We start from the raw sequence: 23,238 nt of genomic DNA on the forward strand, positions 1-23,238 counted from the left end.
CCTTTGGCATTTAATTAGCTACATATTAAACACTCTTTTAATAATAAAATGATTAAAATTTTTATTGCTTCTCAAATGAGCCCCCTTTAGACAGATTTAATGACTTGGTTAGATCACTGTAGTTTGTGAACCAAACCTTTTTCAGGCCAGTGTGTTGTAATGATATGGTTTATAGCTTACAAAATGTGTATTTCATTCAAATGGTGGCCATAATCATTTTGGATAAAACTGATAATGCTTCCTTCTGTATTTTTAAGTCTGACTGTTAAATGTCACTGGAAAGTAACTAGAAACACATCGACTCAAATTTTCCAGAAATGACCATGTTCGAGATTTAATAAAGAGACGATGATATTTGTATGATCTACTACGTATACTAATTGTTTACTCTTTGAAAAGAAATTGTTTCTCATCATTAAAAAAAAAATTCTGGGGGCTGGGGATTTAGCTCAGTGGTAGAGCGCTTACCTAGGAAGCGCAAGGCCCCGGGTTCGGTCCCCAGCTCCGAAAAAAAGAACCAAAAAAAAAAAAAAAAAAAAAATTCTGGAACAATTTTCGAGGACTGGCGGAGAGGTGTGAGGGAAGTGTACAGCTTCACTTACAGCTTCGGGTCTCGCTAACACTTTGGTGGAAGCGGTCACCAAGAGACTGTTGGCTACTTAGCCTCAGCAAGATTCCGGAAGGAGAGAGTGTCAGTAAAATACCGGAAAGTAGGGTTGAAGAGACAGAATTATCTCCTTAAGAATAAGGAATAGATATTACCTGAATGTCTGAGTGCTCTTTCACTTTTACATTAAAAGAAACCAAAAACTAGTTTTCCTTCAATTTTTAACTTATCGCTTACATATCTACAGATTTTATAGTTTGCGTGACAGTTGCTTATGCTAACTACTCTCGATGATATCCAGGCTGCGTCCACTCGTTGATTATTACTGAAAAATGCTGTGACTGTTCCCTTATAGGTCTTATTTCGAACGTATGTTTTCGTTCCTGTTGAGGGCATAGGAGTAGAATTATTGGACCATTATGAGACTTGGAGGCTTAAATTCTGGAGAAATGGTCAATGTGGTCTGCTTCGGTGTAACTGCCAGGGAGCCTGCCTCGGCTCCCATTAGCTTGGAGGACTGAAAATAAGCGTCTGCTTCTCAGTCAGGGATGCGAGAGTGTTTAGAGTGTTAGCCTTTCCTCTGCCTCCATACAAAGCATTTTATCATTTCGGGTTTCCAACAGAGGTTCCTCCTCTCTGTGTCAACACATACTGCTTTTCGTTCCAGGCTCCCCCTTGGTTTAGGTTGCCCCTTGATTACAGTTCCTTCTCCATGAGCTAAGGGGACATTAGCTCTGATGATGGCACCTGGTCACACTGGCAAGCTAACAGCTGAAAAAAATCTGGTCTGAATTAAAGCTTTTCCTTTTTAAAAAAATACAGCTCTTAGGAAGTTTAAAGCAACGTGCACCCCATTTCGAGTCTGTCTGTCACACAGATGTGTGTTTCCGGGGTGGGCACAATGTCACAGAAGTATTGCTACATTCATTATTTCCCAGTTATGAACAGAGCCATCCCCAACAGCCTTCTGGGAAATGACGGAAGCACTGGAGAAGAAATTAGAGGTGAGTCCTATGGGTTGTAAGTAACGGCCTCTGGAGGTTTGGAAGGCACGGTTAGGAATATGTGAGACTAAACGGAGTGAGGGATGTTCATGTCTCTCCAGAACAGGTTCTCTTAGTTCCGATGCTGGATCGCCCTTAATATCCACCCTTTGTGATCGTCTTCACACGACGCCATCGAGAAGGCAAGGATGAAGTTGAAAGGGTCTTGATCACCCTGAGGCCGCCAGGAGCTTAACGTTTGAAAAGCTGCGTCCAATGGGGTTTTGTTCACAGGGGGCGTGTACATTTGAAATGGCGGCAGATGGTTGGGGGATGTACCGTCCTTCAAACATATAAACGAGAGCTTTCTAGTTAAACAATTGAGCGGTTCAAGTTAAGTATGAACTTGAGACATCTGCGTCAGAGGTTCGTTATATTAGATAAAAGAAATCGACATTCTTGTTGAGACAAGCGAAGATGGTTCTTCTGTGAAGATGTTCATTCATGTGCCCAGAGGAGTTCTGGAGGCCTGGACCTCACTGGAATCTTCCAGAACTGGGTCTACAGATGATATACAGTTGATGTTCCCTTGGTATGTATTCTGATCTGTGGATCCAACCAAACACAGATCAAAGATATTCAGAAACACTGACGCGGAGACTTTCATATTTTAGCCACGCTGTGTGTTTCACAGCACCAAACAATTCATTGCTGTCTGAAAATACCAGTTACTCAGCAAGCTGCTCGGTTAACGTGAGTCCTGCTAGCTGAGGTGCTTGAGCGATTGTTCTGTGAAGCAGACAGGTTTGGTGATGGCGAATTTCTAGCCCCCACTGAGATGGATTCTAAGAACCATAATTTCTTTTTGTTTATTAAGGCAGTTTATTATTATGATTATGATGATGCTGGTGGTGGTGTGTGTGTACAAATGCATGTTTTTATGATAAGTGTGCGGAGGTCACAGGGAAGCTTGCGTGTGTTGAACTCACGTCTTCAGTAACTGCCTTTACCCCTTGATCCATCTCACCAGCTCTGTTATTTCTTCCCTAGGAAATGCCCATAAATATGACAGCTGATTTGCCAGAGATTTGGGTGACTTCTTCTATTATAAAAGGGCACCACGGCAAGCCAAAAAGTAGAAACACTGGGAGACAACGGGAGATTCCCCATCTCCTAAACGTGACCCTGACACTTACTAGGCAGCGTGTTCAACAAGCCCCGTGGTAGTTACTCTTGGCTGAGATTAAGTTGTTTCGATGGGCCAACAGCTTACTTCCCTCCATGCTGTAAATCAGATTTAGAGAATGCTTTCCTATAAATCCTGAGGTAGGAAAACGGAAAAGACTGTTTTCCTCACAGAGTTTACAGCAGTTTTTCAGGGAACAAGCTGGGGAGATGGTTTTCCCAGAGCAACGTGAGGGCTGTTGCGGACTCATCCAATCAGCAGCCATCTCCAGAAAGGGATGTGGCCTCTAGTAAGAAATAAGCCACATGTGCATTTAATGATTGGTCCATTGTTTTAATTTCCAATGTGCCATCTATAAATTATCTGTAACTATTATATTTAATATCAAATACTTTCTATTAAAGCCTGGTGATTAGTTTGATTCTCATCTGGCTTAGAATTCTAAATAACAAAACTAGAGCAACTATTTAATGGGAGCATTGGAATTTCTTAGGTAAATTGTGACTATATCCAGGTGATATGCATCTGAAACACAACGTGGTTAAAATGTGAACATGCCACCCCCACGAATAACACCGTCTTGTAATTTGTTTATAGACATGAAAAAATACTCCCAACACATTTTTAAATGGAAAAAAACCCCGATTGAATGACAGTATTAATAATATGTCCTGGTCATATAAATACTTGAATGTCTAAGCATCCACATATTGATGGTCATTAATTTAAGGCTGTGAAAAGTTTTGTTGTGTATTTGCTTGTGTTTTTCTAATTTATGCAATTGAAATATATAGTCTATGAAAGATATGTTGAACCAGGTTATAATATGCAAAGGCAATTTTATGGCTTATAAAATTTACTGATTTATTCAATAGCGATGGAGGCTTTTCGAGTATCTACAACTTTCGATTTGAGTTCTTATGATGAGTATGGCTGTGTCCACTTCACTGATAAGGGATATGAATTCAGAGAATTCCCATGACTGACACGAAGCCCACATAGCTGGTCAATAGCAGATAAGGCTTCAAGTATGAGTCTTATTCTACAAATACAAGCCATCTCTCCAAGTTCAGAACTTCAGAAACCTGATACATTTTCTCCTGCTTCAGCTAAGGAATTGAGGATCTCAGTGTGAGATGGGTGTGAAGCTGGCCTTGCTCACCGCAAAGCCCAAGCCTCTGTTACGCCTCTGTTTTTCCCGTTCGCTGTTGTTCTATTGGAAAGGTCAAGGCATGGGTAAGTGTACAGCCAACATCGAGGGGACCAATGTGGTGTGGGGGTTGGAGGGAACCAATGTGGTATGGGGGGACTGGGTAATGTGATTGCTCCAGGACCATTAATGTGTGAGAAATCTCAGTCAATTTTGACTGTTGAAATGAAAATACCAGAGGTAGGGTGGTTTCCTTCCTTCCTTCTTTCCTTCCTTCCCCCATCTTTCCTTCTTTCCTGTCTGTCTGTCTGTCCTGCATGGATGTCTATGCTTTCCCCTTTCTTTCCTCTCCCCAGCACTTCCCCCACCTTACCCCCACCCAGATCCACCTTCTTTCCTTCTCTCATTAGAAACCAAACAGGCTTCAATGGGATAACAATAAAATATAATAAAACAAAGCAAAAACTAGCACATAAGACTTGGACAAAACAAACAAGAAAAAGAGCCCAACAGAAGGGGCAAGAAGCTAAGACCCACTTGTTGGTTGGTAAACTTACGAATCCCGTAAACTCACTAACCTGGGAGTCATACTATATATGAAAAGGACCTTCAGGGTAAAAAGAGAGAAGAAAGATATATATTTTAAAAATGAAAAAAATAGTAAGATAATCTTTAAAAAGAGCTCTTAGGTGACATCAGGAGAATGGGACCTCCACTGATGTCATGGAGTCCATTTTCTGTTGACCATATTTCTACTGCCGGACATGCAGCTGACCACCATGAGGAGTTTGTTTCCCCAGGAAGACTCCCTTGGAGGAAACCAGTTTCCATTTGCAGGTGTTGTCTATTGGAGATTGCTCCTGGGTTAGGGATGGGAGACATGTTTACACCTCTCCTTTCAGCTCTAGGGCCCCAACAGATCCACACAGACCCTGTGTATGCAGCCTTAGTCTTTGTGAGTTCAGATATGCATCAATCATATTGATTTGGAGGGCCTTGTCTTCTTGGTGTTTTCCCTCCCCTGGTTCTTACACGCTCCCTTTTCCATGGGGTCCCTGAAGGGAGGCATTGAATGGAGACATCTCATTTAGGGCTGAGTGTTCCAAGTTCTCACTCCCTGCATGCTGTCTGGCCGTGGGTGTCTGTGTTTGTTCTCATCTGCTGCACGGGGAAGCGTCCCTGATGATGGCTGAGCAATGCTTTATGGCCCTGATCTATGAGTACAGTAAAATGTCATTAGGATGAATTTTATTGTTATTTTTGTTTTGTTTTGTTTTTATAACAGAAGGTTTGTTTTTACCCTAAGTCCGTGGTTGTCTAATTGCAGGTCACCCAAAAAGTGTCAGGAATGGGTTCTGCCTTGTGAAGTGAGCCTTAAGTCAAATCAGATATTGGTTGGTTACTTCCACAGACTTTGTGTCACCATTGTACACTAGCCCATTTTGCAGGACACCAACGTAGATTAAAGGGTAAGTGGCTGTTTTGGTGTATACATTCTCCTTCAGTAGCAGGTGGAATACTGTCCCGCGCGCGACTTTTCACCGGCAAGGAGCACGCGGACATTAGAAATCCTTACTGTGACCACTTTATTAATCTTAGAAGAGGAAAAGCCACACCATGCCAACATGGTGCGCTTATAAAACCCTAGTGCGGCACACCCACACCTGATTGGTTGTTACCCATGATCTCAAAAGGCACGCCCCGGAGTGGGCAAAGACCTGGCACGAAGGCACTCTTACACATGCGCACAGTTAACTTCCTGAAAGGGGGGCCGGCTGGCGCAGTGAAGGTTGGCGCCATCTTGCAATGGCGGAGTCTATCCTGACCTACCACGTGGGGCGCAGTGGAAGACAGCGCCATCTAGTGGTGGCGAATGTATTGCGGCCCTCTACAGAATATCTTCCCGTACCAAGACACCATGTGAAGGCTGCATGTAGGCGCCGGCTTGACGGCCATATCCAGTGCTTGTGTAAGTGTTGGTTTTGGCAGACAAGCTTTGCTGTCAGTTTGTGGAGAGTAGCCTATGGTCTTAGCAATGGCGTGGGTTGTTTCGTGGTTCCCATGGGATCCCTTTGGCCAACGACCCACCTAATCCTCATACTGGAAACTTTGTTTGGTAACAAAAGATAGCCAGTTGGGGCTCTGTCTCCCCCATTATTTGGTGGTGTCATTTAGATCACTTTCATACATATGTATATTTTAGGAGACTTCTACTGTATCTGGTTTCCATACACCTCTCAGATGATCCATTTATTTTAATATCCCTTTCCTCAATCCCCTCTTCCCTTCCCCTCTACTTGATCCTCCTATTCTAGCCCTTCTCTGACATCCGTCCATCAGGTGCTTTTCTTATAGTTCGGGAATGTGAAGATCTCAAGCTAAGTTCCAGCATGGTCTGATTATTGATAAAAAAGCCATCTGTCTTCCAGGATTATACATCACTATCTTCTTTTAGTATTCTTACTTGGCAGAGAGGAGAGGGAGAAAGGGAGAAGATGGTGAGTGGAGTGGAAAAAAAGGAGAGGGAAGGAAGGGAGAGAGGGGGAGGGGGAGGGGGAGGGGGAGGGGGAGGGGGAGAGGGAGGGGGAGAGGGAGAGGGAGAACGAACTCTTGTTCTTGTCTTCACCCTCACACTCAGACACTGTCTCCCAAACTCTGCATCTCCTGAAACAAATTCATTAGAGATTAGAATTTCAACATAGACATTTTGAGAAGACACATATTTAGTTCATAACAATTAAGTTGAGGTTTCAGGAGAAAAGTAATAAAAATGATTAAGGAGATGAGGCAATCATTATAAAAGAAGAATGTGAATGTTGCTCCCTGATGAGAAGCATGAAGGCACGAATCAGACTGATAAATCCTTAATGTGTCCCCACTGCTCATAGGGAAAATGGGGAATGGAAGCCATTCACGTCCCATGGCTCCTCTAAGGATTAAATGACGAAGCCATGCAGAATCCTTAGCACATGCCTTCTCTTGGGTCAGGGCTCAATTTGCTGCCATGATGATCCTGCTGATAATTTGGTTGTTAGTGTCTCTTTTGGTGAGTGGCTTCTTGAGTGGGGAGGTCATAAGTACAATTTTCTGTCTTTGTGATTTCACAGTTGTGAAATTGACACGATAAACTATACAATTTATTATGGAGGAAATATGATAGATTCTCCAGTGCTGAAAAGCCACATCAGGAGAGGGCTGCTTCTATAGGGGAAGTTATATAATGGTACAGGGTTTGTCCAGAAAAACGTAACAAAGGCAGTAAAGATTCTTGCTGTTTTTTTTTTTTATTGAAGTTTTTTGTTTTTTTGTTTTTTTGTTTTTTTATTGAAGTTCTGCTGTGGCTCTGTCACTGCCCAAGTGAAGCATGTAGTTTTCGCTACCCGGATTTAAGCTCTGGATGGACCTCGCTACCAGCCCCACCCAGTTACCAGTTACCACTGATCCTCAGATGAAATGCACACACGCACATACACACACACACACACACACACACACACACACACACACACACCTAAAAAAGAGTATCTATAATTGTTTGAGTGCTTCCCTTTAGAACTTATGGATTTTGGGAGATTAAATGGGGACCTTCTAAGTCATTGCAGGCAATATCAAAGAAAGGAAAGGGGCTCTGTATTAAAATATTTTTTGACTTAGCTGAGAATTTCAGAAATCTAAACAGCAAGAAGAGAATCAAGTGCTAGATGAACTCATGTGATATTGTATAAGACAGTTTGCTGAGTGTCTCCAGCTTTCCTTAAAGAGACAAATGGCCATGGATTCGTAATGGCACGGGAAGCACCATTCGTTTGTCGGCAAACATAACCTGAAGACACGGACAAGACTTTTCACGTTGCCCTCTCTAACGTGAGTGGCATGACTAACAGCAAGTTTTCCTGGGCTTTTCGGCAGCTCTCTGAGTGCTTGTAAAATTCACGAGAGCTTTTATTTGACTCCTGGCTCTTTGCAGCACAACCATCTCTCTTGATCCTGGTGGGCTCATGCCTGGTACCCAGCGGTCACGTCACATGATCTTTCAGTGCTTCCTCACTTTACCTTTTATGGTTCTCCACAAATGGACAATCAAAGCAAAAGATGAAACACAGTGAATGTTCTAGAAGATTGACGGTTAGGTCTGCGCCAAGCCCTTGGTGCACTTCAATAATCTAAGGAAAATCATGTGCTTATGTGTATGTGCTCCTCTGTGTGTTTGTGCTTGTGTGTGTGTGTGTGTGTGTGTGTGTGCATGTTTGCTTTTGTGCTTGTGCATGTGTTTGTGCTTATATGTGTGTATGTGTGCTTGTGTGTGTACATGTAGGTCCATGTATGTGGAGGACAGGAGTTGTCAGATATTTTCCTCAGTTGATTTCCACCTTATTTTCTGAAATAGAATATCTTATTGACCTGAAGCTAACCACTTTGTCTTGGCTGACTGACCAGTGAGCCCCAGTAGTTTTCTTTCCTCTGTCTCCCCAAGTTTAGGTGACAGTTGCAGCCACTGTACATGACTCTTTAAAATTCATGTGGGTGAGAGAGATCTGAACTCAGGTCCCTATGTTTGTGAGGTGAGCATTTTACAGATCAAATCTTCTCTTTCTTAAGCCCCTAGAGTTTTCTGTTTGTTTTTCTTTTAGTAATAGAGCGTCGTTGAGTTTCATTTTAACTTATAAATGAACTGATTATACTTGCTTTAATTACTAAGTTCATGGATTACAACATGGCAGCTTGGCACAGAGAATTCTACATGGCATATCCCACTAAAAACCTAACTTGCTTTGTTTTTTCCATTTTTAAAGTTATTATAGCTGTGTGCGCGCATGCGCTCTTGTGTGTGTGTGTGTGTGTGTGTGTGTGTGTGTGCCTGTCAGTGTAGGTACATGTATGCCACCTTTGGGGACTTGGTTCTCTTCTTCTACCATGAGCTCTAGGAATCAAACTGAGTCTTTAAGTCCTTACTCCCTGAGCCACTCACTAGCCCCAGACAATTAGATTATGAGGCTGTGCACAGTTGACTCTGTTTTAGAATACAGTCCTCTGCCAGAATAGAACAGCCACCGCCTTCATCAGATAGGCAATGCCTGTTTGTAGGAATCCCTCAAGATCTTGCCTATTGGCTGCCTGGATTCTCTCAGAGAAGGTGGGCAGGAGGGCGCAGGGAGAGACAATGGATCTTAGCAGGATGTCTTAGTCAGGGTTCCTATTCCTGCACAAAACATCATGACCAAGAAGCAAGTTGGGGAGGAAAAGGTTTATTCAGCTTACACTTCCACATTGCTGTTCATCGCCAAAGGAAGTCAGGACTGGAACTCAAGCAGGACAAGAAACAGGAGCTGATGCAGAGGCCATGGAGGGATGTTACTCACTGGCTTGCTCTTTTATAGAACCCAGGACTACCAAGCCCAGGGATGGCACCACTCCCTCATTGATCACTAATTAAGAAAATGCTGGTTCTCATGGAGGCATTTCCTCAAGGGAGGCTCCTTTCTCTGTGATAACTCCAAATCCTGTCAAGTTGATACAGAACCAGCCAATACAAGAGGTTCTAACAGCCCCAGGCAGTTAGTATGCACAGGGCCTGAGGAGGTGTTAGTATGTAGACTGGGGAAGGCTAACAGAAGGGCTGCATCTATTCACAGGAACAGCCCCATGCTGTGTGAAGACTTTTCAGTGTAGCTGCTTTGGGGTGGGGGTGGGGCGTTCACCCAAGTTCTTGAAAATAATCCCTTGCCCAGAAATAAACTTATTGTTCCCCAATTTGAACTTTGATGAAACATACTTTTGTTTGTCTCTGGAACCTTAAAGGGACCAGAAGGCAAATGTTATTTCTGCCTCCTCCTCCGAGGACTCATGCTTCCAGCACTGTCTTTGCTTGTGTTCTACTGGAGACGAAGATATTTTCAGAACAATTGCTACATCTCAAGTTATGCACGGACATGTTTAACAGAGGTAGTAACCATGTTCAGCAATCCTTGCCAAGCCTCTATGTTCTTTTGCTGGTCTAAAATAAAATAAAATAAAACCTGTTAGAAATAATAATAATAATAAAAACCACCCACACACTCATTATCTTAGTAAGTCCCCCACAGCTGCACCCCAGTGTGATTTCTGCTTGTACAGTAGTGTCAACCGCTACTATTAGACTTATTATTATTATTATTATTATTATTATTATTATTATTATTATTATTATTATTAGACTACTATTAGACTGTTAAGGCCCCTTTAAGCAGCTCTTGTGTGTGGTAAACCTTTATTTACAGGCACCAGCTACTGATCTGTCTCTGGAATAACAATCTTTGCCCGTGCAGCACAAGGCGGTAATAATACTTGGTGTGAGCCCGGTGAACCAGGCACAATGCTAAATGTTTCGCTTTTTACCCCCCAGGCACGGGGCCATCCACAGGAGTGGAATTGGCTTACCAGCAGCCACTCCCTTAAAGAAAAATGCAATCCCCTCCCCTAGAAGCCATCAACTGTCCAGAGCTCTTCGATTACGGGTCAGGACTCATGAACCCATGCCCTCTCTGTGGAAGAATGTCGACTGGCTCGATCTTGCTTAGAACTTTTGCAGAACTGTGAGGTTATGAGTACCGAGATCCTGTCATGTCTAGAAGGAACTGTTTCTTCCCAGTTCTCCGTGACCGGTTCCTCTCTGTGACCCCCATTTCCTTCTACTTCTCCGTGGCCCGTTTCCTCTCCGTGACCCCCGTTTCTTCCCAGTTCTCCGTGGACCCTGTTTCCTGCTGGTTCTCCACGACCCCTGTTTCCTCCCGGTTCTCTGTGTCTCCCTGGCCCTGTGCATTTTGGAGAGAGGGTTTAGTATAGATGTCGTGTTTCTGGCTGAACAATCTACTGATGCGTGTTCTCTGCTCTTTGGAAAGCTGGAAGCTTAAACTAGTGTTTACCCTCAGTCGCACATTCAGCACGATCCTGCCTTTTCCCCCCACGAAGGTGTTCTAGAAAACTGAGATTCTTTCCAAGTTGCTTTGAATAAAATGACTTTATGCACTGGGCCATGAGGGTGCAGTCATGTATGTGGGGGGATGGAGGCTGGAGGTGAGGGGACCGCTAAGATTTTATCGATGCTAGCTAACAGTCACTTTTCTTCTTGACATCGTAAACATCCTGAGACAAATACCTCAAGGAAGCAAGGGTTTATGCTGACTTGTAGTGCAAGGGAATCCTATCCTGCTGGGGAGGACATGGTGGGAGTTGGGAAGGCAAAGAGACGGGAGCCAGAGGCAGCTGGCTACCTGCACACACAGTCAGGGAGCAGAGATGGATGTGTGTCTGTGCCTAGCTTCCGCTCTCCTAGTGCTCAGCTCACACTCTCCATTCAGTCTAGGACCCATGCTGGTGGAATGTCAAGGCCCACATTTAAGGTGGATCTTCCCACCCTGTTAATCTAATCTCTGAGGGACTGGTTTCCATGGTGACCCTACAGTCGTCAAGAAGACAAGGTAGATCATCATAGTACTTGATTTGAATCTTACCATGAGTTTTAATGGATGTGCATCCTATTGGTCAGCAGGACCACTGGGGCAGAGATGTGACTGAAGAGTTGGGTGCATATCCTACAAATATTTTGTGGGCATTGTTTGGATAATAATAATAATATTATTATTATTATTAATCAGAAACCGTTTCATTGGTTAAAAGCCTGACCCTTGTATGAAGCACTCTTGAGAACTCTGCTTCAGACTGTGAAATGTCAGCGGATCTCTAAGATACATCTAAATCAATGGCCCTTGGTAATTTATATGACTGCGCCCCCCCCCATGTTGTTAAAAATAACAAGAGATCCCACTCGCTCAGAGAATGGAACGGCCGTTTGTGATCCTCCCCCTGGGTTTGGCCATCTGAAATACACACTGGGCATCAGTTCTACGCCTTAGTGGGAAATTCTTTGAAGGAACTGCAATTGCATGACTGCTCCACGCATGTTTTGGCTTAAGAGAGAAGATGTATCTTTCATGCAGGCTTTTATTAGTTTGTATGCAAATTCCTTCCTGGGCTCCCCGTGTAATTCTTAGGGTTCAATTCATCGCCCCTGATCATTATTCGATTTGTTGGGCTTTGAGCACAGGAATAATTGAAAGGTATGCAAGTGTTATAAATTATGTTGCCCACATTCATAATCTCCATTTTGGTATTTATAGCTTTGCTGTAAAAATTCACCATGCCGGAACCTTACATACAAGCTCTAATATTGAAAACAAATCAATTTGTAAATTATACATATATTCTGAATTCTTTTATCAAATTTTACACTTTTTCAGATGTGGTTTTTATGGTTTCAGGTGTCACAGCCACACCGCTGAGCAATAGATCTCACAGACAGACTTATTCGTTCTTTTGGTGACAAATGTTTATTGGCGTACAGTGGAGGGAAGTGGCCGGTTCAGCCAGTTCCTTTGGAAGAACAGGAGGGAGCCAAGGCTTTAAGAGCTATCATCATCATTTTCCAAAGACTCCCCAACATTGGTTTCTTTTCATGAAAAAAATACCGTGACCAAGGCAACTTAGAAAAGAAGGGACTTCATTAGCTTTACGGTTCTAGAGGATTAGATCCCACGATGCCCAAGCAAAGGCAGGGCAGCAAGAACAGCCGAGAGCTCACATCTCGAACCACAAGCAAGAGGCAAAGTAAACACCGGGAAGGGCGTGAGTCTCTGAAGCCTCAAAGCCCACTCTTGGTGACACATCCTATCCAACGAGTCCACATCCCCTTACCCTCCCAAACAGTTCTACCAAGAGATGACCGAATGTTCACACGTGCGAGCCTAATCAAAGTAAGCAAAACGAAGGCAAAATGTGATATCCTCTATGGTCTCTCCCCTCGATGCCGCCCAATCCTCTCAAGGTCACGAGGACTGCTCTCAGATCCCCTTGGAAAAATAACTCCGTTCTACGGTCACACAGTAGAGCTGATTTAAAACGGAAAGGAGAAGGGATGATTGCAAACGATCAGAAGGGAAGGGCAGGGAGAGGAGGAGATGAAAGGGAATGGAAAGAAGAACCCGTGAGACACGTATTCGCCGTTGGCGTTGCACCGGCCTCAGTCTTACAGACACAGTCTGACAGGGTTTGAGCTTCATCGGCACCACCTCTGTTTGCTACACAGATTTACTGCTCGAGTCTTACCCCATCGAAAATAGCCTCCATCACATGGTAGTTTTTGGATTCCTGTGGAAACCCACATTGATTTCCTCAGTGGCCACACCCATTTACATTCCTGCTTACAGTGCGTTAGGACCTTTCGTGAGGATAAGTGTCAAAGCGAACCGCCATTCCAGGGCTTGCTCCTGTGGATACACCCGTCAGCAATGGGAAAGGGGCTTTGCATCATGAAAAAATAATAAGCTCGGGAAAGTGGGCAGCTGCTGGTATCTAAATAGGAAACCTGTGCTGTGCTTTGGAGACAGAGAGAGCTAGGAGGAAGTCTCAGGTATTTCCGGGAAATGGCATGCAGGTGCACAATTAGTTTTGTGGTTTTTCTTTTTCTTTTTCTTTCTTTTTTCAGGTACCTACATTTGTTAATGTCAACTATCCAAATACTATCCCAGGCAGACGGAATAGACAGACAAGGTGAGTAAGTGCTGTGGGTTCCCAGAGGCAGCCTTACTTGGGTGAGGGATTGGTAAGGCAAGGCTTGACCAGGAAGGAGAAGAAAGAGATGAAGGAAGGAAGGAAGGAAGGAAGGAAGGAAGGAAGGTAGGTTGACTAGTTGTGAGTAAGCCTTCGTTATGCCAGCTCTCCTCCTTTATGTATCAGTAATGAATATATATATGTATATATATGTATATATATATATATGTATATATATATATATATGGATCAATTTTCCAATTACTAGGGAAGACAACTCTGGAACATATATACTTTATAGACAATCATGGTCTATTGTATAAAGATTCTTTTTTTTTAGCATTACTGATACCACTCAATATCTGAGACGAAATAAATGTATTTGTATTTTATCCTTTTAAGTGCACTTCAGAACCTTCTGGCTTCCTGGGCAGACACTTGGGTTTGCTGAGAAGGAGAATCGTTAGGAGACATAAGAGCTACTTATTTTTTCATGGGACGTGTACATAAACCTTACACCTGTAACGTGACCGAGTGGCATGAATTTCCAGGGCTTGTTTTTGTGTCCCTGGCTGGGGGACTCCGTGCTTTCTCTAACCGCAGCCAGGAGTTGAATTGAACTACTTGCTGGTGTCATAAATAAGCGAGGGTGTCATGGCAGTTTTCATTTGACTGAGCAGTAATGGAGTTAATTACACTTTCTGCCTCTTTGTTTTCGATCTGTGTTTCCAAAGTCAACTAAGCTGTAGGGCAGCTTCTTTTTAACCCTTCCCTCGTCTGACTAGATTGTGGGGCCCCCACGCTTAGGAGTCATTAATCTTTTAGAATTCCCCCTTCTCATTTGTGATTTTTTTCAGATTATGTTTTGTCATAATTCTCCAAAGAAATAGGGACATCAAAAGCATTATTTTGTACTTAGTATTTAAGATTTATTACAGGCATCTTACAAAAATGATGTGTGAATTGGGTAGGGTTTTTCTTCCAGTACTAAGATACACTAGGCAGATACTCTGTCACTGACCTATATCCAGATTTAATTTTTTTATTCTTTGCGTGAGTGTGTGAAATTATTTGCTTATGGGTTACATATTGCTACAGTGTGTGTAAATAGAGACTAGAGGACAGCTTTGTGGATTTGGTTCTCTCTTGCCATCTTTATATGGGATCAAACTCATATCATTAAGCTTGTGGCACAAATACCTTGACTTAGGCAACTCATTGGCCAGAGGCTCTTTAAAAATATTTTAGTTCTGTGTCTGGGTCTCCTTAAGCTTTCCAGGCTGGTTTTGAATCTGTTATGTAGGTCCAGGAGGTCCTTGAATTTACAATCCTCCTGCCTCAGCTTCCTGAGTGGCTAAGAATGTAGGTATGTGCTAACAGGACAAAGGGAAGGAAATACTTTAGATTAATATTCCATGTAAGCAAAGCATGGTAAGGAAATGTGAATTCTGGATCAGATCTAGTAAGTCAGGCGTGGCTGAGAAGTCCTCTCACTATTGTTGCTGCTATTGGGAATCTTCATGATGAGTTCTCTGTCTGATCAGTATTTATTGATTAAACTTGAGGGGCTATATCTTTATGAAAACACATATGTACACATATGAACATCTATATGAACAAATATGTATATACATCTTATGAGCACATGTGTACATCTATATGAAGACACATACATACATCTACATGAGCACACATATGTACATCTATAGAACACACATATGTACATCTATATGAATACATACATACATCTATATGAACATGCATATGTACATCTATATGAACACACATGTACATCTATATGAGCATACATATATACAGCTATATGAACACACATACATACATCTACATGAGCACACATATGTACATATATATGAATACACATGTACATTTATATGAGCACACATATGTGCAACCATATAAACATACATAGAAACATTTGGAAGTATCAAATTAATTTTCCATCCTTATTGATATTATTTATTTGTGTCTACATAAATAGAAATGCTCAAATGACCATTCCATATCATTTATGTTAAGATGATCGGGGATAAAGGGATTCTTAATACTGTTTTCTCTTATGGTTGGATAATTGGAATATATGAGACAGAAAGTGAAGCATATACTATTCTCATGTATGATATATATATCATATATATACATACAGATATAATATTCATTAAAAACAAGAGAAATATACTTTATGATTTGCTCTTATTTCCAATGTGATTTTGCTTTTAGCAGATACACCCTTCTTTTGTAACACTCCGCGAGTAGCTTCCTACAGATTTTCTAATTTGTTATAATTCTTACACATGGGACTTGGTATATAGATATATATTTTTTCCCACTCCCGTTTATTCAAATTAAAAGTGTATTAGAGATTCTGTCATGAAATGACTTCATCTTGTCATTTCATCTTTCATTCTAGTAATGAAAGTTTTATTATGATTCATACCGTACTTGAATACTGTTGTTTTTATGAAAAATCTAGGAATTGATTATTTTGTTGTTTTTGGAGGCAGGATGTGATTAGTCACAGAATTAACCTCTGGGGGTGGGAGTGTTAGTTTTTATCACACACTGAAATAGATTAAATGTAGGAATGCTACACTCAAAACAAGTTTGGGGACCATGAAGGGACTTGGCTAATGTTTAAGAGAGAAGAGAAGCACTGTACCCTGTAAGGCAGAGGAGCCTTAATTTTTAGCCTGACGTTTCATGTGAAAAATTAGTGTTTTCTTCACTCCTTTAGGACACTGAACCATCCAGGTTAACCCCCAAACATGCTGACAGGTCCAAGAGAAGCCACAACACGATTCTGTGAACTGACAGGTCCAGGTCTTCCGGGTGAGAATCATCCGTTCTCTGTCAAGAAAAACCCTGTGATACTAGGAATGGAATTCGGTGGGAGCAGGTTGAGTCAGCATTTTTATTCTGATTTAGTGATTTAATTTCAACAAGATCATGATTATATTGGCTCTGGTGTTCAAATGTCAAGGAAGAAAAAACATGCAAAATAACTCTACCAGTGTGGAATCCAAGGAAACAAACAAAACCCAGGGTGCAGTAGCTGCTGAAGGTTCCCCTCCATGACTGTCTGTCACATGACTGACAGAGGAGAACATGGCAAACTCCCACATCCCGCGTTCTTTAACAGGGCTGCATTTCTACCTTGGGATCCCATAAAGTGAAATTTGAGCCATTTTGACTTATACGCAATACGGCATGTGACACATCTTTAGTGTTTAGAAACACTAAAACAAACTAGAACCTCTCCTTATGGGTTTCTGGGAACCACAAGGAAGATGGACATACTTCCAACATGCTTTATTAACACTCTAGAAGTCCCGTTTTCCTAGCCCCTCTTCCCAAAGCTGCACTTTCTTGTGTCTCAGGCTTACATACCCGTTTGCATACCCAGGACTATTTTCTGCTACCAAGAGCGGCTGAGCCCGAAGAGCACAGTTCTGCTGCCTCTGGCTCTAAACTGGTAAGCAGATGGGCTCCAGAGTCCCCTGGAGGAGGGGCATTCCCCTTCAGCCTACGGTGTTCATTACTGGTGAAGTTTTGATCAAGTTTATGTGTCAAGCACTCCCGCACATCAGCTCCACAGAGGAGCAGGACAAGCCATTGTGAAAGGCATCACCATTTCAACCAAAAGGCGCACATCCATTGCTTTGTTTGAAGGTGCCTTTCATCTCTCCTCCGTCAGGGGCCGAGCATCGGAGCCACGTTCACATTCACAGTCGCTGTGAAGGGGATTTTCCACTCAGGTTCCGGGAAGGTCACTGATTAGGCCAGTAAACCCCGATTTCCTTAATCTGTGAGAAAACCATAAATGTGCTCCTTGAAGACGTTTAAAATAACTCTGTGACATTAGCGTCAGGACAAACTCCAAACAGCTAAAATGATTGAACTCAGTCAGCTTTCAAATTCGCTCCTACCAATCAGCTGGTTTTTATGAGTGTGACATTGGTGTCTCCCCCAACTGAGTTATGTTTTATTAAAGCTTACCTATGTGTTACATGCATACAGCCCTGAGGATGTTACTTTTCAAAATTAAAACCGATTAGTACAAAGTAATTTTTGTTCTACAAAATAATTTCTTCTGTGAGGAAGATGCTGAATGACTAATAAAACGGGAACTAATTGTACTTTAGAACCATTTATCTATTTATTCATCCCCCCCTTCTCTCTCTGTGGTGTGTGTGTGTGTGTGTGTGTGTGTGTGTGTGTGTGTGTGTGTGTGTGTGTATTGGGCGATGTGCATGCCCCTGCATGTAGGTCAACATCAGGGATCAGGAGTCTTCCTCCTGATGGTCTGAGACAGGGTCCTCTCAGTTGAATACGGACTTTGCTGATTGGCTAATCCACCAATGCTTCCCCATGACTGTGGTTATAGGTGTTTCCATGCCCAGAATCCTGTGCAGGTATTGGGGTACCATCAAATCCTCACGCCTGTGCAGTGGGCGCTTTACCCACTGAGCCATCTCTTCAGCCCCCAGAAACTGTTAGAAATTCAATGTAGCAAGGAGAAAAAAACTTAGGAAAAAAAAGCCTCTGGATTTCTGACATGGGCCACAGGGAGGGGATGGCATAGTAGCCTGTATGTATATTAACACAGAAAATACACAGTGGGAAATGGAGGAAAAGTCACCTTAGAGGAAAAGGATGTATGGGTTTACGTTTGTAGTGATTACATGTGAGGAGTCTCGAGACCCCTGAGTGGATTATTCCTAGCTAGCTTGAAAAGATTAAGAGAAGAGAGAACTCTGAAGTCGTGGGCATCTGCATACCCCTTCCTTCCAGGGCATGCTTGTTTTATTCTACAATGCTCTGCGGAGCCAAGGTCATCTGGGAAGTCTTTATGGTTTTCTTTCCTCTAAATCTTTATATATTTAATATTTATTTGTTAAAGCTTTCTTGAGCATAATGAGGTGCGTGCAAGGTTTTAGATGCTGCTTTATAGAAAAAGACATTGTAACCAGCCCCTTCTGAGATGAAATCCTCACCTGTTACTTCCAGCTCCCACCCTGTGCAGTTCTGAGTGCACATAAGCACATATGCACATAAGCACATATACACATATGCATATATACATATAGGCACGTAGGCACATATGCACACAGGCACACATGGATGTCAGCCTCAGGTACACCTCTTTGGGGCAGTCTACTATGTATTTTGAGACAGGGTTTCTCATTGGCCAAGAGCCCCCTGAGCTGACTGGGCTGGCTCAGTCAGTGGCACCAGAGATCTGCCTGCCTCAGCTTCCCTAGTCCCGGGCTCACAGGCATGTTCTCCTGTGCCCACTTTTAAAGTGTTGTTTTCTAGCCATGTGACTTAGACAAACTACTTTGCCTTCCTGAATTTGTTTCTTCACTTTGAAAGAGTCGAATGTCACTTGCTGAATTACCAAGTTACCAAGAGTAGATGAGGTAATATAGAACACTCCCAATCAACTCCAGCTCCAGGGGAGACAACACCCTCTTCTAGTCTCTGTGGGAACGAGGCCTGCATGCCAGGCATATAGATACAAGCATGAATAGACTCATACGTTGCGGTAAATCTCCAGCCCAAATATGCCTGGGCAATGAAAACACAACTCAATTAATATGAACACAAGCTGCGCGCCTAGATTGGCCAGATCTACCACTGCACACTCTATCCCCAGCTAGGAGAACCCTTATAACTTGCTGTTTCCCCAGGCCACATGTTTCTGCTCCATTTCCCTTCCACCTCCTCCTACTCCGTGGTCCCCAGTCTCCTTCTCCCTAAATTTTTCAGCTCCACCTTCCCTTCCCTTCCCAATCACCGGCTGCTGCCTTTATCTTACAAGTTAAAGTGGGGAGAAGGTTCCATGAAGTCACCTGAGTAGTGATTCACTCCTCCTCTGAGGCAGCCCTTCTTGGGGAAGCGGAATTGGCATAAAAAATACAAACAGCACCAGGGCAACCCTCACTCATATACATAAAAATTAGATTAAAAACCTCTACAGTGAAATAATTTCCTTCACAAGGCAGGTGGAATCGAGGGTTTTCTAATATAGTCATTGCTTTGTGGTTCTGAACCAATCACTGAGCCCGTGTTTTTTTATATTAATTTCATAAGACATAATTTCAATATAAAAAATTCAGTCTTACCATCATTATTTTCTACTTCTCTTTTGCTGGGTTTTATAAATCGGTAGGTAGGAGATAGCTATGTAGATAATAAGAGAAATGATAGACCCATCTACAGATGGATAGACACATTGCTATATGTGTGCCCCAGAGGTGTCGATTAAGGTTTACTCCTCGTGGCACACACAGTTCTAGGACAAAGGCAAAAGATAAAATCCATGAATGAAAGACGTTGTAATAACCCACAAATTGATCCAATGCAAACTCTCAGATCTTATTTGTCAGAACTAAACTTATTTGCCTAAGGGAGGCTTTGGTAACTTTCTTCACTGAGATCTGCATCTTTAAATTTTTAAAATATTAATTGTACTTGTCTTGTTTACTGCATTGAATATGAATTTTATGTATTCGTTGCAAATGCAAACAGGATGGTAATTTTTGCATTATTTTTCTGATGGGTACTTGTGTATAAAGCTATTGCTGATTTTAAAATATTCATTTAGTAACTAGTATTCGGAATTTTTTATATTGTTATAGTGGGATGAGGCATATCTAAGTATCTAAGTTAGATCTTGCATTTTTTAATTCTTAGGAATGATATGAAATTATGCTTATAGCAGATTATGAATTATTGCTATAAAATGTTAAATTCCTCTGATGTATATACATTTTAAAATAAAGTCAAATGAATAGCTTATTATAAAAACTTAAATCATTTAAATAAAATGACTTGTAAGGGTCATATAAAGAATAAGTTCTATTCATTTTCATGATTCAATGTGACATACTTAATGTTTTTTCTTAATTTAAGGATGTTATCTATCATGTTTTCCCCTTAAATGGGGGGCTAAGAAGGTCATTAAATGATATATATGTGTCACAGGATATCTAATAATGTTCACAACTTGTGAACATACATGTGTCCTGGGTATCTATGAATGTTCACAACCCAAAGTCATAAGCTAGTTAATGCATTGTGATGTGCTTTTACACTCATTTTTGTAACACATTTACATGGTTTTTAAGCGTGTACTTTGTACATGACAAGAATTGTGTTATAAACATCAAAAGGTTGGACACACCTTGTATATGTGAACATCTGCTATGCTGGGCTGGTTGTTGAGAATGGACAACTGCAAACTCAAGCTTGACTATGTTCATCTTCAAAACAAAGATTCATTGACTGGCATGTACTGATTCATACAAAACAGTGAATGACACCGACCTAGGAAACTGTTTTGAAACAGCTCAGTTCAATGGCTGGAGTAGTCAACTTGTTCCAAAAGCTGCCTGAGGAGAAAAAAATTATTAGTAAAAGTAATTATTATTTTTATTTGAGAAGAGATGCTGTATGATTTAGAACAGACCCACTCTTTCTAGAAAGTTCTACATGACTTTGAACTCCCGATTTACCTACCTCTTATGTCCCAAGTGCAAGGATTATAGCCATAGACTCTTACACTAAGCTGGAAAAAGTTATTTGAACTGAAAAATATAACATTTCTCTCAGCAAAGGTAAACACATGTCTCAGCAAAGGTAAAACAAATGTATATCACAGACACAATGTGAACAGCATTTTACTAGTGAATTAAATTGAAAAAGAGCAAAATACAAATGATAGACAAATAAAAAACAGAAACACAGCTGTGTCCCTGTGACTTTAAAAAAATCCATTTTTTTCTGAAAGAAAAATAAAAAGGTTGTGTAATTTCTGATAACATGACCATAAAAATAAACACATAAAATGTCTTAGAGACTTAACTCTTTAGCAATAAATCTCTGTTTCCTGTTAGTAGCTGCTGTCTAGTTTATGGTCGTTGACTAAGCCACAAATACTGCAGCAGCATAAAGCCCTCATGTAGTAGACGACGCCAATGAAAGGAATGTGTCCAAGGGTCCACAGGGAACTCGACCTTCTTGAAGGTAAAGGGATTAACGGGTTTGTATGTTTTTCTTTTCACTAAGACCAAATCCTCCCAAATGAATGGACAGAAACGTAATAGCACAAAAGAGCAATTACCATGTATACATGTTCACTAACAAATATAAAATATTTGCACCCTGCAGCATCTGTCACACATATGTCACCTTCTACGTCCTTCGTGATTATAGGTGCTCAAAGGGCGGCAGTTCTTAAGTCGGGGAAGATTTGAGGGTTTAAATGCCTATGTGGTGATGAGATATTTATTTGTAATATATAATTAAACATATATATATATATATGGAGAATTAAAAATATCACCTCAGTAAATAAACTAGGTCATCTAATCACTTAAAACACAAAATAAATGGATATAATGAATAAGTTGCTTTACCAGAGGAATCAGGATAAGTATAGACACAATTAGAGGAATTGGGATGAGTGAATATGATTAGAGGAGCCTAAGTGAATCTAGACATAAGTACAGGAACCAGGATAAACATGAGCACCATGAGGGGAACCAGGATGAGTATGGATGTGAGTAGAAGATACAAATAAGTATGATTCAAGGGATGAGGTTGGTATGGTCATGGATAAATGAATCAGGATGAGTATGATATTATTAGAGGAGCTAGAGTGAGTATAGACATAATTAAGAGAACCAGGATGAGTATGAGCATGATTAGAGAACTCAGAATGGGTATGAGCATGATCAGAGGAACCAGGATGAGCATGCAGATGCTGCTTATAGTCTGAATATATCACACAAACTTTCCAGTGCGTTCTTGGTGATTAAGGACCCCTCATCTGTCTTTCAGAAGCCCTTCATCTCTTATTAACCTTCCACTGGTTTGTGAGTAATTATGGGCACTGAAGAAAAAGCACCAAAACCCCGTGAAGCCTTGAAGCAAGCATCGGAGTGCCAGCATTGATACCTGAAGAAGCAATGGTTTGAGAGAGGACAGCCTATACAGTGGGTTGTTGGTTTGCAAAGAGAGAAAGAAATGTGATACTGCAGAGGATTTGATAAGATGCTGGGTCAGACCTGGCAACAAGAGGGGATGGACCTGTCCATCTGCACAATTACAGAAGCCAGGCACACAATGGGCTGGGCTGAGTGTTGAAAATATAAAACGAAACTGCACCTTGGGTAAATTTTGATTACCAAAAGGGATTTAATCATGGTAATGAGTTAAGGTTGGCTCTTTTTCCTTCTTGTCTGGGAGAAGTGATGCTTATCATTACAGGATGAGATCAATAAGCCAAAAAGAGAGAAAGGGGGAGGCACTGAAGATGCAGGAGGGAGGGGGAAGAAAATGATAAGTTGACTGGAGATGGATTATTAAGGACATGGATAGGCTTGAAGAGAAGAACCCTAGATAAGAGTGTACAAGGGTTGATGTATGGAGATAGAGGGGTTTGGGGTTGAAGGGTGAGTTGAAGGACAATGGTGAGTGAGAGAAAAAGGGAGGCCTGACTGGGCGGCAGTGAAGGTTAGATGAAACCACAAGTCAGAGACCTTCAAGATTTAGAGTGTTTCTTGGTTTTCTCTAAGAGCCCAAGGCTTGGGTTTAGGTGATTGGGCAACGAAGGTTTACACCTCACCAGAGGAAGAGTCTGCGGAGAGAGCAGGAGCTCTCAGTTTCCCATGATTCACTATGGGGTCCAGGAGGGCGTTAGTGG

The 23,238-nt window shown here is 41.7% G+C and overlaps 1 long non-coding RNA gene across 8 annotated transcripts; it reads left to right on the top strand.

Moving 5' to 3' along the window:
- Positions 1-948: 948 nt before the first annotated feature.
- LOC103692378 (uncharacterized) lies at positions 949-22,699 on the top strand. Of its 8 annotated transcripts, XR_010057123.1 has the most exons (7): positions 1,627-2,182; positions 3,886-4,012; positions 5,254-5,395; positions 13,447-13,511; positions 16,264-16,358; positions 21,428-21,557; positions 22,374-22,699. It is a non-coding gene; the product is annotated as an uncharacterized LOC103692378 (long non-coding RNA). The 8 variants fall into 8 exon arrangements; XR_010057124.1 differs by lacking the exon at positions 16,264-16,358 and having other exon boundaries at positions 21,431-21,557; XR_005492722.2 differs by lacking the exons at positions 21,428-21,557; positions 22,374-22,699 and adding an exon at positions 16,933-17,670 and having other exon boundaries at positions 1,627-4,012.
- The last annotated feature ends 539 nt before the right edge of the window (positions 22,700-23,238 follow it).

This window comes from Rattus norvegicus, chromosome 13 (genome assembly GCF_036323735.1).
Source record: "Rattus norvegicus strain BN/NHsdMcwi chromosome 13, GRCr8, whole genome shotgun sequence".
NCBI classification, from domain to species: domain Eukaryota; kingdom Metazoa; phylum Chordata; class Mammalia; order Rodentia; family Muridae; genus Rattus; species Rattus norvegicus.